This window comes from Bombina bombina, chromosome 4 (assembly GCF_027579735.1).
Source record: "Bombina bombina isolate aBomBom1 chromosome 4, aBomBom1.pri, whole genome shotgun sequence".
NCBI classification, from domain to species: domain Eukaryota; kingdom Metazoa; phylum Chordata; class Amphibia; order Anura; family Bombinatoridae; genus Bombina; species Bombina bombina.
In genome coordinates, this window is record NC_069502.1 from 877,222,510 (window position 1) to 877,233,643 (window position 11,134).

Genomic DNA, 11,134 nt, shown 5'->3' on the forward strand with positions numbered 1-11,134 from the left:
TAATGAAAGTTTAATTTGGACTATACTGTCCCTTTAATACATATGTGGAATAATATTTTGGGGCACAATTCATTGTCTGGTTTTTTCACTAAATCAAATTTGAAAGTGTCTTAAAACAGCTGCTGCTGATCATAATTTATTTTTTTTATTGAGTGTCCCTTTAACAGTTGTTAACAAAGAATAATTTGGACCTGTCATGACTGAGGTTGAATAACTTGTGCATGTAACAATATTTTCAAACAGGAAGCCTTGCCGAGAAAATTATCCCAGTGGAGTGGTCCTGTAATAAACGGCTTTGAATTGGAGGTATGTAAATGTGAAAGTATGGTTATTTTACATATACTAAAATAATTTTTCATAGAAGGTAATTATTTATTAAGGGAATAATTAAAGGGCCTTTATTCCATTGCAATAACAAAGGGCTTTACCAGCCAAGACTTCGGAATTGACTGCGGCATCTTCATGCAGATGGTAAGTTTTCTGTCATTCAAATGTTTTCAGAAAATTTAAAAATATATTACATTAGCTTATGAAGTTTTAAAGTGATTTTTTTTTCTTGAAATCAACAGTCTGCTTTGTACGTGCATTGGATGCCCCTTTTGATTACACCATAGTAAGTTGCTTTTTCAATATTTAGAAATCAATGGAATATTAAATAATTAAATGTGCGAAAGTTCATATTGATTTTTTACAGTTAGACATGCCGTCCTTGCGGAAATGGTGGTGCCTGTTGTTGATGGAAAAACTTTGATCTCCCGAAAGGTATTTTATCTTAATGCTTTCAGACAATGCTGTCTCAAGGTTTAGACACATTAATAATATCCCAATTTTTACATTAAGTTACGGCAAGCTTTTTTGCACACTGGACAGACGAGTCAAAAGCTGTCCTTCAGGGTCAACACGTGCCAGTATTCAAAACTGGGAAAACCGAAAGTTTCGCGGAAGTTAGCCAGGTCAGTGTTCACTTTCAGCAATCTTGTAAATAAAGAGTTAAAGGACCCCTCAACTGCTGTAGAATTGCATAAGTAACAAGTGCATAATAAAAAAACAATGATTTAACACCTACTCTGGAATTTCAAATAAGGAGTCGATTTTTTTAATTAAAAATTTAATTTTTTAGCTCTTACACCGGCCCCCTGTAGTCATGTGACAGACATCTGCCAATCATACACTAGTATACTGTAATGATTAATCCCCTATTAGAGGAAGAAAAAGAAGATAAAAGGTAGATAAGGACCACAGCTGCAGGTTATATTTTTATGTGTTGGATGGGTGATGGAGAGCACTTCCACATAGGTGAATAGGATGAGGTAATTGTGTGTCTCTACACATCCCCTTTCAGATAATATGCGGTAATGCTGTTTTACCTTCTGAGATGGGAGAATATACTTCTTTGCACAGGGTAAAAACAGCGTAAACCAATAATTGAGTGAATGTTAATGATATCATAAAGCCCTAGTTCTTGCAAGAAAAATAGTTAATATGCCAGCTTTGTAGAATTCCTTACTAAGCTAGAGAGATTGCTTTGTGTATAAGTATTTAACTAATAAATAACAACAGTAGTAATTTGTCTCATCTAGTATCCAGTAACAACAGATTGAAAAACATAAGTTTGAATGATTCTCATAATCACAATTATTATTTCAGATTGAGGTCCGGTATGACTCCTAAGTATCAGTTTGTATGGTCGCTTACCCGGTAAGGATGAAAGTTTGCTTAGTGGAGTAAAGTCCAGTTCAAAATAGACAAAGTTGTCTGCAGCTAGATGCGGCTAACAAGTTTAGCAGAGAGACGATGACGAGTGCACTTCCGGTGGCGTGTGACGTCACACGAAAGATGCTGGGAGCCGTAGTTCAGAAAGATTCCAAATCAGAGTCTGTCTTGGAGCTTGCGTGCAGTTGCTCAGAGTAAGCGGCACAAATACCAAGCAATTAGATAAGGGTGAGTTCATTATTTAAAGGAAGTGGTTGTGTCGATATAGGTGCAAGAGCAAAAGGAAACAAAGGATACTCAAAGAACAAGGCATTCACAGAAAATATGACAGGATCCCCCCCCCAAATGATCAACTCGGGGATCAGGAGCAGGACGGTCAGGATGACGGCTATGAAATTGGCAAGGAGTCGAGGAGCTGAGGAGGTTAGCAGCTGGTTTCCCAAGAATCTTCCGAGTCGGGGTAACCCTTCCAATGTATCAAATACTGTAGAGAGCCTCTGAGGAGGCGAGAGTCAAGGATACTGTGGACCTCATATTCGTCCGGAGGTAGAGGTAACGAAGGTAGATGAGGATCCCGCATAGAATGGTGACGGAGAGTACGATAGGGTTTTAGGAGAGAAACATGGAAGGTAGGATGAGTTTTCATCTGGGATGGTAAGGTCAAGGTGACAGCGTTCTCATTCACTATTCTAGCAATGGGAAATGGTCCTATATAAGTAGAAGAAAGCTTCCTGGAAGGGAAAGGTAGACGAAGGTTACGAGTAGAAAGCCAAACGTAATCACCGATCCGATATCCTGGGGATGGTGTATGTCTTTTATCATAGTGGCGTTTGTATGTTTCTTTGGCAAGTTTTATATTTTCAGTTGTTAATGAAAAAGCATCCGAAATCGTGTTTACCAGTTCATTCACCACTGGACAGGTGTTTTGGTTAGAATTCTGCAATGAAAAGTGGGATGGAATCCCTTAAGTTGATAAAAAATGGTGAGAGCTTATGGAGGAACTGTGGTAGGTGTTGTTGAAAGCAAATTCAGCAGAGAGGTAGGAGGTCTACCCAATTATTCCTGTCGAGCTGAGATGAAACAGCGCAGGTATTGCTCAATCCACCTTGATTAGTCCTTTCTGTTTGACCATTGGTCTGTGGGTGAAATCGAAGTACTGACGTCGGCTGGTGATACGGAGAGTGCGGCATAATTCTTTCCATAGTCTGCTGGTGAATTGTTGTCCCTCTATCAGAAGTAATTGTCGTTGGAAGTCCATGGAGTTTGAAGACATGAGAGAGGAGCAGTGTGACGGTCTCAAGTGTAGTAGGCTAGTTTATGGTAGGGTATAAAATGAGCCATTTTACTAAATAGATCCACAACTACTAGAATAGTGTTCTGTTTATTAGAAATTGGTAGATCGCGATGAAATCATTGGCAATATCTGACCAAGGACGTTCCGGAGTGGGTAGAGGTATCAATTTCCCTGTAGCTGAGGTTCCTAGAGGATTTTGAGACAGCACAAACCTTACAGTCTTTACATAATTTGCTGTATCCGATGAAAGTTTAGGCCACCAGAAAAAACGAGAGAGAAGTTCTTGAGTCTTGTTGATGCCTGGATGCCCCCCCAAGTAGTGAATCATGAAGCGTGTTCAAGACTTGTTCTCTGAAGGACAGGGGGTAACGTTAACCTTGTCATGCATGATGATATAATCACATTGGGATATTGGTTCAGGACAGATTTAGGTACGGGTGGGACCATTCTTTCATTTGTTTCATCTCTGAAGAGCTTAGTATGGGTTAACAGAGAGTCCTAAAAAATGTTCAGGAGGGATTAGAGGTAGATTCTTCATGATGGATAGGAGGATGAGGAAATTGGCGAGAAAGAGCATCGGCCCTTTTTATTTTTTGAAGCAGGTCTATACTTGATGAGATAATTAAAACGGGCAAGGAATAAAATTCCAAACGTACCTGTCGTGCAGAGAGAGTCCTATTGCTTTTGAGGTACTCCAAATTTTTGTGATCAGTATATATCAAGATTGGTATTTCAGTACCTTCGAGTAAGTGTCTCCAATGTTCCAATGAAGCCTTAATTGCCAGTAGTTCCTTATCTCCTATCGGATAGTTTAATTCAGGAGAGGTCATAACCCTGGAATAGAAGGCAACTGGATGTAAGGGTTCGGAACTAGTTTGTCTTTGGGACAATATAGCTCCAAGTGCATAATTTGAGGCGTCTACCTCAAGGATAAACTGGAGTTTGGGATTGGGAAATCGTAAAATTGGAGCTGAAGTAAATGCAGCTTTTAAGAAGTCAAAGATTTGTTGTAATTGTTCATTCCAAATGAACCTTCCCTCCTTTTTGGTGAGGTTGGTTAGTGGTCTGGTTAGGGCAGCAAAATCTTTTATAAATTTGCGATAGAAATTGGCAAAGCCCATAAACCTCTGGACATCCCTCTTAGTCGTCGGAGCTGGCCATTTGAGAATGGCTGATACCTTATTACCTTCCATTTGTATTCCATCTGGGTGGTGATTTCATAACCTAAGAAATTGATCCTTTTGAGTGAAAAAATACACTTTTCTAACTTCACATAGAGGAATTTTTCTCTAAGGCGTGTTAAGACAATTTTGACGTGTTTTATATGCTCCTTGAGAGTGGGAGGAATATATCAAAATGTCATCAAGGTAAAATTACTACGAAAAGATCTAGTAAAGTCTCTGAATATATCATTGATAAAATATTGAAATGTGGCAGGGGCATTACACAGACAAAAGGCATTACTGTGTATTCATATAAACCGTAGCGAGTACGGAAAGCTGTTAACCATTCATGTCCTGATTTGATTCTAACTAAAATTATAGGCTCCTCTGAGGTCTAATTTCGTGTAGAAAGAAGCATCTTTCAATCTATCTATTAGTTGGGGAATTAAGGGTAGAGGGTACCTGTTTTTTATGGTACGTTTATTTAATTCTCTGTAGTCGATGATAGGTCTGAGAGATTGGTCTTTGTTTCTAACAAAGAATATGCCCGCACCAGCAGGAGAGGTAGAGGGGACGTATGAAACCCTTTTCTAAATTTTCTTTTAAGTAAGTCTTGAGATGTTGTAGTTCAGAATCAGACAGGGGAAATATATGGCCATAGGGTATATCTACACCTGGTAGTAGGTCTATGGGGACAGTCATATGTCCTATGGGGTGGTAGAAACCTCTGAGTCTTTTTTACTAAAAACGTCAGTGAATTGGATATATATTCTTGGGGTACAGTGACAGGTTCAGTGAGAAGCAACTGTTCATGGTATAGGCAATTGTCTTTACAATAGGGGGAATCAAATGAAACGGTAGATTTAGACCAAAACAATAGTGGGATCATGTTTTTTGAACACTGAATCCCTAAAATCACAGGGAAAAGGGGTGAAGGTATTACATCAAAGAGGCAAATTCTGTTTGATGTGTATCAGTGGTTATGCGTAGTGGAATGGTAATGATGTGTTATTGGACCAGTGGAAATTTCTTTACCATCTACAAAACGAAGGAGACTTGGTTTTAACTTTTTAAAGTAACGGTATTTTATTTAAGTGTACATAGTCAAAGTCAATGTAATTGTGGCTGGCACCAGAATCAAGTATTGCCTGGGTCTGCAGTCGCTGATGTTCCCACTGCAACAGAATAGGTAGAGAGCAATGGTTAGTTGGTGAGTGTTTTAAGGACAAACATATTTGTACCATCCTATGCTTACCATTCTTGCGTTGCAATTGGGTACAATCTCTGATGGTATGGTCTAATCCGCCACAGTACATGCATAAGTCGTTAGCCTTACGCCTGAGTTTTTCCTGTGGGGTTAAAGGTCCTCTTATAAAACCAAGTTCCATTGGCACAGAATGATGACTTGGTGATAGCTTTGGATGGCAGAATGGGAGTGTGGAAGACTTGTGGGTGTTTCTGTACTGTGTCTGGGTAACGTCTTTCAGATCGTCGTTCTCTAATACGTCTATCCTAAGGTTATGGATAGGTCTATAAGTTTGTCAAGGGTGTCAGGTAATGGTTGTCTAGCAAGTTCGTCTTTAAGGCTGTCAGACAAGCCCAGGCGAAATTGATTTCTCAAGGACAAGTCATTCCAGAGAGTATCAGCTGCGTATTTTTTAAAATCTGTTATATAATCCTCGACTTGTCTTTTGTTTTGGCGTAGAGAACGCATAGCAGTTTCAGCTGAGAGCTGTTTAAATGGGTCGTCATAGAGTTGTGCCATAGCTTTAAAGAATTGTTCAAGTGAAAAGAGAATTGGGTCATCAGTCTCAAAGAAAAAATTAGCCCATATGCGTGGTTCTCCCCGTAAATAAGAAATAGTGGTCAAGACTTTTAAGTGGTCATTGGGGTAAGTTTTAGGTTTTAACTGGAAGTATAGGTAACAGGAATTTTTAAATTCTCTAAATTCATTGCGGTTACCTGAAAAAGGTTGAGGAGGATTGGGCTGTGGTTCATGGGTACTTAATGTAACCTTTAATGTGTCAATTTTGTCATTAATGTACTGTTTAAGAGAGGTGTTCTCAGTTTGTAAGGCAGTCATTCCTTTTGTTAAATTTTCTACAGTCAGTGTGAGTGCCTCCACATGGCTGATTAATCCTGCTGGGTCCATTTTCAAGGCTTGGTATTAGTGTAATGATTAATCCCCTAATTTGAGGAAAAAAGAAGATAAAGGTAGATAAGGACCCACAGCTGCAGGTTATATTTTTATGTGTTGGATGGGTGATGGAGAGCACTTCCACATAGGTGAATAGGAATGAGGTAATTGTGGTGTCTCTACAATCCCCTTTCAGATAATATGCGGTAATGCTGTTTTACTTCTGAGATGGGAGAATATTACTTCTTTGCACAGGGTAAAAACAGCGTAACCAATAATTGAGTGGAATGTTAATGATATCATAAAGCCCTAGTTCTTGCAAGAAAAATAGTTAATATGCCAGCTTTGTAGAATTCCTTACTAAGCTAGGAGAGATTGCTTTGTGTATAAGTATTTAACTAATAAATAACAACAGTAGGTAATTTGTCTCATCTAGTATCCTAGTAACAACAGATTGGAAAAACATATGTTTGAATGATTCTCATAATCACAATTATTATTTCAGATGAGGTCCGGTATGACTCCTAAGTATCAGTTTGTATGGTCGCTTACCGGTAAGGATGAAGTTTGCTTAGTGGAGTAAAGTCCAGTTCTAAATAGCAAAGTTGTCTGCAGCTAGATGCGGCTAACAGTTTAGGCAGAGAGACGATGTCGAGTGCACTTCTTCGGTGGCGTGTGACGTCACACGAAAGATGCTGGGAGCCGTAGTTCAGAAAGATTCCAAATCAGAGTCTGTCTTGGAGCTTGAGTGCAGTTGCTCAGAGTAAGCGGCACAAATACCAAGCAATTAGATAAGGGTGAGTTCATTATTTATAGGAAGTGGTTGATGTCGATATAGGTGCAAGAGCAAAAGGAAACAAAGGATACTCAAAGAACAAGGCCATTCACAGAAATATGACATATACGTATACCCTGTGTGCTTGTGCACATGCTCAGTATGCATAACCCCCAAACTGTCCCGATTTTCGCAGGACAGTCCCCGATTTTAGGGGTCTTTCCCAGGTTGCTAGCCATCTGTCCCGCATTGCCCCATGCATTTAAAAAAAAAAAAAAATCGAATTTTAATTCTATTAGGCAAATACTCAGAAGCAACTGGCTTTTCTCCTCCCAGGGTTATATATCTGTTAGATTCCTTTTTGAAAAGTAATGGTGTGTGGGTTAAGCAGAAGTAGGAAGGCTGTATACCCTCTGACCTTAGGTAATGATGACCTCTAACCCCTGGTAGTGATGACGTTTACCCCTGGTGAAAATACTAGCATGCCTTCAGTTTTTTACAATGAGCAGTGCTAACACCAGGGTAACGAACAGTGGCAGCCTCAGACTGCCAGCTACTGTGCTTGTCAACCCCAGGACCCCATACAGTGAGTTACAGATACCCATATCTGATGCAGTGTGTGTGTGTATGTGTGTGTATCTGCATGTATAATTGTAAGATATGTAGTGTGTGTGTATCTGCATGTATAATTGTAAGCTGTGTTGTGTGTGTGTGTGTGTATCTGGATGAATAAGTGTGTGTGTGTCTGCATGTATAAATGTAAGCTTTGAAGTGTGTGTATCTGCATGTGTAAGTGTATACTATGTAGTATGTGTGTGTCTGCATGTGTAAGTGTATGCTATGTAGTGTGTGTCTGCATGTGTAAGTCTATGCTATGTAGTGTGTGTGTGTCTGCATGTGTAAGTGTAAGCTATGTAGTGTGTGTGTGTCTGCATGTTTAAGTGTATGCTATGTAGTGTGTGTGTATCTGCATGTTTAAGTGTATGCTATGTAGTGTGTGTGTATCTGCATGTATAAGTGTATGCTATGTAGTGTGTGTGTATCTGCATGTATAAGTGTATGCTATGTAGTGTGTGTGTATCTGCATGTATAAGTGTATGCTATGTAGTGTGTGTGTGTATCTGCATGTGTAAGTGTATGCTATTGCTATGTAGTGTGTGTGTGTATCTGCATGTATAAGTGTATGCTATCTAGTGTGTGTATATCTGCATGTGTAAGTGTATGCTATGTAGTGTGTGTTTCTGTGTATTTGACTGTGTGTACATGTATATGTGTAGATTGTGTTACTGTTCATTTTTGCTAACTTTAAAGGCCAGAATGTAGAATATTAATGGGGAATGCAGAGAGTAGTGTTAAAGAATGTATTATTAAATGTCCAATTAAGATAAAAATATTTTGGACTGTCTCTGCAAAGGTTAATTAAATACAGAACTCACACAGCTATACCAGTGGTTTGTGCTTTGTGTTTGATTAGCTTCCTAAAAAATATTAAAATATATGACTTTATTTAGAATTTTATTTATATTACTTTGGTATTATGATTTTTTAAGCACCGCAACTGCCCACCACATTTCAAATTTTTGACACATGGGGGGGGGGGTCCCTCTTTTGAAATGTTGGGAGGGAGGAGTATGATCTTGTTCATTATAAAGTGTGCATATAAAAAGATAGTGCTAAATTTAATAATGGAAGTAAATTGTAAACTGCATGTTCTTTCTGATTTATAAAAGTTTGTTTTTGACTTGAGTGTCCCTTAAATGATTTTTTATTGATTATGAAAATAACAGTTTTGATTCTGACTATGACTAAGTTTCCTCCCATGTGCTTGACACAGGAGCCAGCAATCATTAAAGATCTACACATTGCTATACCAATGGGTTGTCAAGAATGAGGCACTGTTCTGTGGGCGCATAACCATGCCAAGTTATGTGTCAATGAATGAAGATGACCGCCAGAAGGCCATAGATAACGTGATGAAAACAGAAGAACCAGAAGCAAGGGAGCCATTCCTCTTTGTATTTCAGCACAGAGAAGATATGGAGTTGTTTTTTGCAGGCATGTCTTGACCAACAGGGCCTCCAAGTTAATGCCATGTTCAACAAATGACTGATGGACAAGGGGTGGTTGTGTGTTTCTGTTTAAATTATGATAATAATAAAAAAAGGAGATAATTAACACCATTTCTGAGTCAGTGCTTTAATAACACACTGCCACATGTATGAAGGTAGAAGATAATTATATGTAACAGTATATATATATATAGCAGTAGCCTATTGTTGCTTCTGCTTTCATAGTATAAGGTTAGGGTTATAAGTTCAAATGGTTTCTGACCTTGATTGAACACGATTCTCCAGAACTCCGGGGAAACAGCAAGAAAGCACACAAGCACTGAGAGTTTCTCACTAGTTCCGTTTACTGTAAGTATACACATCAGTTATATAGCAGTCTCGCATCATGAGGCTACAGAAATGCAGTTAGAGTAGTAACATAAAATGTCCATATATGTCTATCTAAGAAACATGTCAAAGGAAGTTGTGGGTGTTTGCTGTATTACAGACAATCATATGAGTTTCAAAATGCCCTCATGTGTCAGTTACAAGTCACACACTAACATAATATACCCATCAACACACAGACACATAAAACACACAAAGACATAGAGACACACACACACACACCCTCACTGAGACATCCAGAAAAAACAGAGACATACACTCAGAGAGACACCCACAGAAACTGCACATACATACACCAACCCCTCACAGAGACAACCAAAGAAAACACACAGACCATACTCACCACACCTCAGAGAGACATCCACATAAAACGCAGACATACATACATACATACACACACCCACCCTCAAAGAGACATCCACATAAAAAAAAAAAGTCATACACATCCACCCTCACAGAGGGCATCAAGAGGAAATACACAAATACATACATACACACAACCCACACAGGGACCCACAAATAGAAAAAGCACAAAGACTTACGCACACACCCTCACAGACATACACAGAAAATGCACAAAAGACATATACACCCACTCTCACAGAGAGACCAACAAAAACACAAACAGTGTGTGACATGCATGATAAAAAAATTGCAGAAATTAAGAGATCACTTTTATAAACAATCAGATTTGCAAATGTGCAAACAAAAATTAAACTCTATGAATTCAAAATTGTAGATTAATGTTATCGGTAGATGGCTAGATGAAGAAAAGTACTTTTTAAAAGGTTGACATATGTTTGTGTTTTTTTCCCCCAAAGAAGAGCAACACTTCATATGGTGTAAACATGTTCCCATCTGTCAGCTTGTACTTATGGATTTTGAAAATGCTGTACTCTATATGGTCTTGGTGGAACCATAAGCCGTGGCACTAGGTCTCATCACCATTAGATATGGTTAAATGCATGATTTAGGCTCGTTTGTATGTATTTCAAAATTAAGGTCAGCTGTAGTGTAAGCTGAACAGTGTTAAGTTAACCTGTATCATTTGGAAACACTGAGAAATCTTAGTTTGAAAGTTAACTTTTTATGCATATGTAAAAATCATAGATAAAATGCCTCCCTGCATCTTTGTAAAGTCCTTGCATAAAGGGGCAGTGTAAACTGAAATGTAGTTAAAATGTATATATTACTTTAAAAAAAGTATCTTTCAAAAGGGCAACTACCATTTGTGTATTAAGGAGGAAACCTTTCTGCATGGCTTTAAATATAGGAATTTCTACAGCATTGTCAAATAATCATAAATACACTGCTGCAGATTGCTAAAAAAATAAATAAATGTTTGTTATGGACCCCTGGGCCCCACCATACTACTACCACACTGAAGTTACAATCCAAAATTGCACAAAGAAATAAAAAAAATTACTATGTAAGTCCTACCTCCTCTGCAAATGAAAGTGCTCTGCCATCTGACTCAGACACACACTGTACAAACTTAAAGGGCTACTGGACGCACATTTTTTATTTCATGTTTCTGATAGAGCATGCAATTTTAAGCAGCTTTATAATTTATTCCTATTATTATTTTTTATTCGT